The sequence below is a fragment of the Watersipora subatra genome, chromosome 2, assembly GCF_963576615.1.
Source record: "Watersipora subatra chromosome 2, tzWatSuba1.1, whole genome shotgun sequence".
In the NCBI taxonomy this organism is placed as follows: domain Eukaryota; kingdom Metazoa; phylum Bryozoa; class Gymnolaemata; order Cheilostomatida; family Watersiporidae; genus Watersipora; species Watersipora subatra.
The window spans coordinates 14,680,885-14,689,753 of NC_088709.1; the positions used below are offsets into that span (position 1 = coordinate 14,680,885).

Sequence of the window (8,869 nt, forward strand, 5' to 3'; positions counted from 1 at the left end):
CTTTTTGAATATAAAAGCTGGAACAGTTCTCCCCGAACTATTCTGCATCAGAGAGCCGTCCATCCTCAAATGTATGGAAGTTGCCTTTGACTAATAGTTCTTTTAAAGTTGATAGGAACCTACCAGATAACTCATCCTGATGCTTTATGTAACTGCAGAACCCACAGTGATCATACTCCTTCATTTTTGGAGTAAAGTGGTTTCGGTATGCAGCCAGAGCTGATTCAATGTTTTTCTTGTCAATGTCCGACAGTTCAAATGTCCAGAAAACCTTTTGCCTGAAGTACCAAATATTGTCAGCAAATTGGCAGTTCATAAGCTCGCCTCTGTTTTATTTTCTAATCATACTACTGCAGCTAGAGTTACTAAGGATCTACAATGGTATTAGACCTTATATTTCATTTATATTTTGTTGATTGAACACTTGATTCTCGATCATATTTCATTTGTTAAACACCAAGAAACACCTTAACATGTGGTTACCATGTCAACCAATTAAACATTCCCATAAAGCTTGAAATATGGTAAGTGAGGTATTTTACCACAAAGTAATACCTATTAAGCTAATTTATATCAAGGAAATAGATCAAGGGACTATAGAATATTCCCTTTACTCAATATAAACTTGATAAACTCTCAAGGAAACAATGATTTGCTGGCTCTAGCTACTCCGGGTAAGTTGAGATTGTTTCCAAGTGTTGACAAATTTCCTCCGTTAGTTAAATTTTACACGAAATTGGATTTGTAAACAGTAACTGAAGTGATAAGCATTACTTATGCATTAATAATTACTAACAGGCATTACTTATACATTAATAATTACTAACAGGCATTACTTATGCATTAATAATTACTAATATGCATTACTTATGAGTTAGAATTCTATAAAATGGTCATAAACGGTATGCCACAGTTTTAAAGATAGAAACAAAAGTTTCACAGCTTTTCTCAAAGTGTGGAAAAAGCCATGATTGAGCATGGAAAACATGTACATATTGCACATTGCATAGTATATATTATACATTCTTTTTATTTTTAGTAGAAAAGCATCATGAATACAACAAATGAAGTGGAACTGTTGGATTGTGATCTTCCAATAGGAGAATGCGTGAGATATATCCTACAGCACTCATTCTCATGGCTTAGAGAACTATATTGCATGACAATGACTTAGTTTATCGTTTTAGGTTTACCCTGATTGGAGATGTTGTTGTTGTCTGTTTTTATAGTATTGCAGTACTTTTGTAAAATGTTGCCACTGTCATGTTTTTGTAAGTCTATAGATAATAATTACAAACTTTTTATAGGAAATTGCTCGGAAAGTCAAAGTTGGATTGTGCTCATTATCTGTCCTGGTTCTACTGTTGGCTTTTTCCTGCATTTTACTGCTCAGGAGATTCCGGCTATCCCATGAAGTAAGTTACAGAGTTGGCACTTTAGTTTATTATAGAAAGAAGGCATATTAAAAATTAAGAAATAGATGTTTGCTTACATACATGATTTAGTTTATACCTACAGTTATAATTTATATAAGTTTAAAATGACGACATATTTTTATTTCGACGTACAACTGTAACATATCATTATATTATTACGAGGTGAATACCCGGCGTTGCACGGGTTTAAGCTACACATTCATTCAAGATTTGAAACAGCTTATAAATGATGGTGGGTAATGTAGTTGCCATTGGCTATGTTTCTTTACCCAGTGAATTTGCGTAGCTTGAGCTAGTAATTTAAGCTGGTAACTTAAGTTGGTAACTTAAGTTACTCTAAATATTTCCTATAATAAGAGCCATATCCGGTCGTCTGAGGTAAGCATTAGGAAAAACATTGCACTTCACATGAATCAACTCCATATATTTAGCAGATGCTTAAATGGGAATTCAAGCGTACTATCATTAGTTCAAGCAGCCACCTTGCCAAGGTGGGAAATAATTGCGCTTATAATTGTTTTGCATCATGATCTCTCAGGCAATCATGATTGTCAAGCCTGCTAATAGTAACTAATAGTATTTTCGCAAGCGCTTCAAGCATTTGAGAAAGTCTGGGCACATATTTTTCTTTCGCTCCAGTAAAGATTGGCAGGTGTAATAAGTGTTTCACAATTACTCCATAGTATGGCAAGGTTGCTGTGTGACACAGTAGTTAGCATGCATGTCTGCAAACTGGTGTTTGTGAGCTCAACTCCAGTTTATTTGAGCATATTTTATGCACAAACAATTTTGTTTTGTTTGAGCATATTTTATTGCTATAACTAGTCATTCGACAGATAAACAATTGCTCACATATATATAGACTTTTACTGAAAGAATTATTGTTACAGAAAGTTTCAAAGTTATTCGTCAATATTTACCAAGAAGCAAAAGTTACTAGTTATGAACTTTTATATCACATTTTTAATCTGTATGTTCTTGTTTTGTTATTTGCTAATAGTTGCGTTGTGCAAACCTGGAGATGTTGCTATACATTTAACTAGTTTTGAATCTTGGTATTCATTACATGCATTTGAATTAGTTTTAAAACTTTATGCTGGTGTTGCGGTTGAAAGTCAAGGTTCCAAATCAATAAAGTTTATTACAATCACGCGCATAAATAAAGTCGTAATCTTTCTAAAGTTCTATGCCCTAGCATTTATTATTTTAGCGGATAGTGTGCAACCTCCTTCTGGCATTATTTGGATACACAATCACATTTCTCTCTGTAAGTACCTGAAAAATATAATGCTATATACTGCCCATCTCTAGAGTACAGTTAGAAGATTGTTTGTTTGCGTAAAGAGGTTGCTGGAGATGATGGATCTGTTTCTAGAGAGTTATACTTCTTCTCTTTGTTTACCATAAATACTCGCGTATAAGACACACTTTTTTTCTTAAGAAGTAAAACCCTAAAAACCCTAAAACCTAAAAACCCAGGTGCGTCTTATCTATGGATAACTTTATTATAAAATTTATCTATTTATCATAATATCGAAAATTTATTATAAAAACTTCAATCTTACAATAGTTATCTTTGTGGTCACCATTGGCAGATCATAGGCATGTCGACTTTTCTCATGTTGCTGCCCTTGGTGAAAGTATGCTCACGATTAATCATCCATTCGGCCCATTTCTGCTTTAATACTGCTTTGAATGGCTAATTCGCAATGACATCCATCGGTTGCAGAATGCTGGTCACGCTTCTGGGGATGGAAACGAGGTCTGTAATTTGCAGCTTCAATTTTGATTTAACATTGTTGGTTGTACGACATTGGAAATCGTCTAACATCATCACCGATCACTGTCACCAATCATTCGGCATGATGAATGTCGAATGATTTCGCCAAAATTTATATGAAACACCACCGTTTCTATAAAAAGTTAATAGATATTTAGGACCAAAATTAGGATGCGTCCTATACACAGTTATACAGTTATACAGTTTCTTCATCGTTTTTTGGGTCAAATATCGACTGCGTCCTATACATAGTATCGTCCTATACGTGGGTATTTATGGTAGTCACAATGTCAAACAAGTATATAAATCTATTAATATCAAATCAATCGACTAGACGATTCCTGATTTGTCTGACTAAAATTGAAAAGCGATCTAAAGATGTAGTATTGCGTATGATGATACACAATCATACACAATACTACATCTTACACAATATAATATATTCTAAAAATACACTACAAACAAAATTTCGAATTGAAATTGAGATTTTGTTTGAGTTTTAATTAATCACAGCTAGCTAGATGTAGTGTGAATGTGATTGCTGTCCCTAACAGCATACAATACTTGTCTACTAGTCTACCACTGTCTCCCTAACTATGCAAGTGAGTCTGACAACTTTATTCGGTCAACAGAATATCTTATGTATCATCCTGCTATATATTGCATTTTAGATAGACAAGCGGAGTGATAAGTGTTGATATTTCTCTATTTAGAAAGTTTCAGTTGAAGTGGTTCACTGACAGTTGCTAAATATATTACAGCTTTCTGGAAGATCGGAAGATTCTGGGACACCTTCTTGTCGTGCTCAAGGATTCTTCATCCAATTGTTCAGTGAGATATCAATCAATGTTATAATAATAGAAGTTATTTTGGTGTTTGCTTCTGCATTTTCAAAGCTTGCATATATTTATTCTATGAAAATATTTAAGTTGTTTTTATAAATTTTCCTTTAACAGGTTTTGCTGAATTGACATGGATTTGCAATCTGACCATCTTTGTTTACTTTATCATGATCAAGGAGAAAAACACTTCAAAACATGAAAAGTAAGTGTAGCTCACTCCCTATTAAAGGCCTTTTTCAATAAGGTTTCACAATTTATTTGTGATGTTTTGAGTTTGATGAGTTTGGCAAAAGTTCTTGAAGCTAAGATATATGTCTGTTACAGTAGAGGTAGTGAGAATATTACTACTATGGTAGTGAGTACTTTTTCAGAGCTTCTAATGTAACAGAAAGAAAATGTTTTAATTTTATAATATAGAAAGAAGTTGGGATTCTTCAATTGAATCAACAGTAATATAGCTATCTTATTGTTTGGCTATATTATTATGTATTATATATTATATTACTGTAACCTATGCTATATATTATCATGGTGTTACGAACACCTTCCCTTCTTTCAGCAAGAGCATAATGGTTGCGCTTCATTACATAGCATGACGGCTAGAAAATGCATAGTTAACCTTCAAACACCATGAGCTTAAAGTCTTTCTCATTTTGAATTGTAACTTGCCTAGCACGAAAACCTTTGTATTTTTAAAATCTCTCAACTTTAACATCTATTCGTGAAATCTGTGACCTGCCTAACAAACATTCTAGCTAAGAAAGTTTGTCACATTTTTGACTTGAAACTTACTTGAAACTTATTTCACACTTAATCAAGTTTGTATTTACTGGGTTATGATCTTAATTCATTCAGACTCTACACATTATTGGGATGGATACTACCTGCTATAGTCGCGTGCGTACCACTGTTCACAGACGACTATAATCTATCATCTGCTCCGTATTGTTGGATCTCTTCCTCAACCACTGGCCACATCTTTCGCATATTACTGTGAGTCGATGTTTTTAAAACCTATTTCCCTTTTGCTTAATTGACAAAATACCATATAGAGAATAGTCTGACATAATCCTAAAATTTGTCACTGTTCTAAACGCTTAAATACATATTCAGCCATTTTTAGTAAATTTAACACTTTCGGTAAAATCAAACGTTTCTTTAGTTTACCAACTATAAAAAAACTCTTACATGAAATGAAGTTTTAAAGATATACTTAAAAATGCTTTCAGACAACAAGCTTGAAAATCTTGCACTTCTTGGACACAATTTACAAAACAGAGCACTGCTGAACATTAAACCTTGACATGCGCTAACTATGATCTGATTATAATATACGTGTTCAATAAACTTTGTTTTATGTTGTAGCTATTGGGCTCCAGCCATAATATTAGATGTTGGAATGATGATAACATTTAGCTATGTTGTTTGGAAAATTCGGAAAAGGTCAGACAGAACCCTGACAGAAACCAATAATCAGCAGCTAAAGGTAAAGAAGTACTTCCACATGAAAACTAAATACTATATACTGAGTTTCCTCTCGACATAGGGTTTCCACAAAACCTAAGTTCAACTTTAAGCTAATTCAGATACGAAAAGAGTTAGTTCATTAGAACGTAGTTTGATACCAATGAGTTTCTTGCAAAACTTTGGTCTATTTTGCCTGGAAGTAAACATGGTGACAATTACTATAATAAGTATTTTCAGATCACTTTAAATTTAATTTCACTAGCTTTATAAGGTTGTCAATGCAAGTTTTCATTTAGTTATTTAGGTTGCTCTCTGCCAAACTATGTGAAGTGCAGATGTTATAACATTTTTTTGTTTAAGGCTTAGAATAATAAGATGTTTCTCAAATAAATTGTGTAGGAAATAAGAATAATAACAATAGTTGTGATACATATATTACAAATTCTTACTGTTTCTAGGAGTATTTTATTCCATTGGCTGGATATGCGGCTGCCTACCTTCTCCTCAGCTTGTCTCTATTTATCACCAGGCTGACCCAAATTTCACTGAACACCACATTTGGAAGCGTAATGCTCGTTTCAATTTTGAACAGCTTATGGGGTACGTTTTATCTCATAGACTTATATATTGGATGCCTAACATAATACCTCATTAGAAGAAATCATAGACAAATTAAAAAACGGTAGGTCATGGATCTTGAATTGCAAACCTATGAAGACATCCACAAGATTTAAAAATAGAGCATTATATGTCAAAGTTAAGTATAATAAATATGCTAGTTTTGTTGTTCAAAATTATCCATGCAATGGGAGTCATCCTCTATAATGGCTTGAGTGAACTGAAGTGCTATGGGACCAGTCAAAGTTCGAAGTTGATTATTAGAAATGGAAATAACATAGAAGTTCAGTCTAGACTCAGTGACCGATGATCTTCTCACCGCTAACGCTGATCATCTACTGATGTGTTTTTTCTGCAGTTATTATATTATCTCTTGTATAACTTTCCCAATTTATTGCTTTAGGAACTGTCATAAGCTGTTTGGTTCTCCTCACCAGTAATCGCTCCAACTTTACGAGAAAGCAGTTTGCTAGCGGGTTGAAGTATTACAAAACTCTACTAAAGAAAATATTAAGCCGTGAAGCTTCATCAGGAAGTAGTAAGTTTTTATTTATTTAACAAATGAAATTATTGCCAAAAAACTTTTTGATTAAAAACTTTTTATAGCATTGTAGTATTTATGTTGTACACATTTCTACAAAAGTCGCATCTGCATTAACATGTTTCTCTTTTAGCGTTTATATCAAGTGCTGACAGTACAAAACGAACGGAATAAAATATTTATAATCTAGATCTGCTATAATAAACTTAAAATTGATTTCTCTTTAAATTGCATGTCGTTCATTATTTATGATCTAACTCTGATCAAGCCTTAACACTATAATAAATGGTATATCTTTGGTATTAATGTTTTTGTAGCCTGAGCTAACGAATCAATACAAACTAATACACAAAACAACTATTGGTTATTTAGGAAAGATGATGTATCCTTCATGCTGGTTGTTTCAGAAATCAGAGTATCTATAATAGTTTGTTGTCAAGTGTACTACTAACTTTACAAATATCAACAAAAACAAAGTTTTAGAACTTTTACTAATTCATCAGCTGCAAGCTTTGTATATCGATCTTTTGGGGGGCTTAATTTAAAGTTTTTATTTCATTTAGTGTATCCACTTTATTTTGTTGTTCATTGAACAGAACTAACATGTGAATAAAAATTAGGTTAAATTTTAAAGTCTATATTCCTATAGGCTTTTTACAACATAGTTTTGTTTAAACTTTGCAAGTCTTTTGTTGTACTATGTAACAGAGTTTCATATATAAATACATTAGAGTATGAGACATACATGTAAGTTAATATATTTTCATGAGTTAAAACAGAAAAACACAAATATCATTCAGCACATGCATATAATTCTTGCATTATATAATTAAGTTTCTATGTTTCTTTGCAACTGAGAAATCTTTTGTGATGCAGGGCCTGATGAAGTATACGTGCCCAGTACACCATTGGACTCACCTGCAAGCACCCTGCCCAGAAACCAAAACAACGATGATTAACACAGTGATCGGCAAAGAAAATATGACAATAAAAAACTGTCGCTATAATTTCATTTTAACGATACACACATATTCTATCTAGAATTATTACAGATGAGTGTTTTGTCTTAAAATTCGGTGATTTACCTAGCTCAAATATTATGATAAAATTATTTAAACTTAACATTTTTGGCAGAAACTCTTTCATCTTCTAATCGCTTCCTTCTAATATTGTGTATAAAAATGAAATACAAACAATATATATATTGCATATATTATATTAAATATATATTACAATAAACATTTATATTGCATATACGGCAACTGAAATAAATTTTGTCAAGTCCAGTTGGTGTGGACTATTTCTGACATCCGCTGTATTACGGTCAGTAAAACCATAGACATCTTTTTATACTTAAATTGCAACAATGAGAAGTTAATTCCAAATATTATTATGAAACTGTAAACTGCTGGCAAGATACAGCAGGTACCATTGAAGGTGAACTTGACTGCTACATGTATGTTAAGAAATTAATCATACCGAATCAACAGACTGCATTCTTGGATAGCTGATTAATACTCTTGGCCATAGAAATCAACGACATTCAATATAAAACTTTATTTGCAAAGCTGTCTAAAATAGGAGGCAGCACTGAAGAGATCACACTTAACAACGTATGTAGGGCCTACTAATCAAGATGCTTTCTTTGTTTATATTTAGGATATAGCCTAACTGCTGTAGCTTGAGTTCTTCAAGTCACCAGATAAAATATACAAGACCAAAATACCCAAAAACACAAGTAGATGATCTACTTGGGAACAAAATTATTACCTTGTTGGTAAGCTTTAGCAATAATATACTTTGAGTCAATATTCTATAGAAGCTTTTATTTGATTATAAAATACCTTATTAATTATTGTAACATTTAATTTATTTTGTTTTCAAAAATATTCAATTTGAATTGAATCATGGGACGATAAAACATCAAAATAGGCGATTAATTTCTTGCAACTTCGGACACTCTTTCAGAAGGTTTAGTTTGATTGTATCTTGGTCACAGCTTATTCACTATCAAAACAAGCTTAAAGGCATTTTCAAACTTTCAAAATAGTCAAAAAAGAAGTCAACTCTCACTGGCAATGAGATTTGTCCCCTTGCCTGATCTGAGCTGCACTGATGAGGCTTCAATAGCCGAAACTGTACTATCTGTAGCATGTTTTACTACGGTTTGGTTGAGCACTATGTG

The 8,869-nt window shown here is 32.7% G+C and overlaps 1 long non-coding RNA gene across 1 annotated transcript; it reads left to right on the top strand.

Moving 5' to 3' along the window:
* The first annotated feature begins 6,018 nt into the window (after positions 1 to 6,018).
* On the top strand, positions 6,019 to 7,801 carry LOC137388833 (uncharacterized). Its single transcript, XR_010978035.1, has 3 exons — positions 6,019 to 6,125; positions 6,547 to 6,681; positions 7,561 to 7,801. It is a non-coding gene; the product is annotated as an uncharacterized lncRNA (long non-coding RNA).
* Positions 7,802 to 8,869: the final 1,068 nt, after the last annotated feature.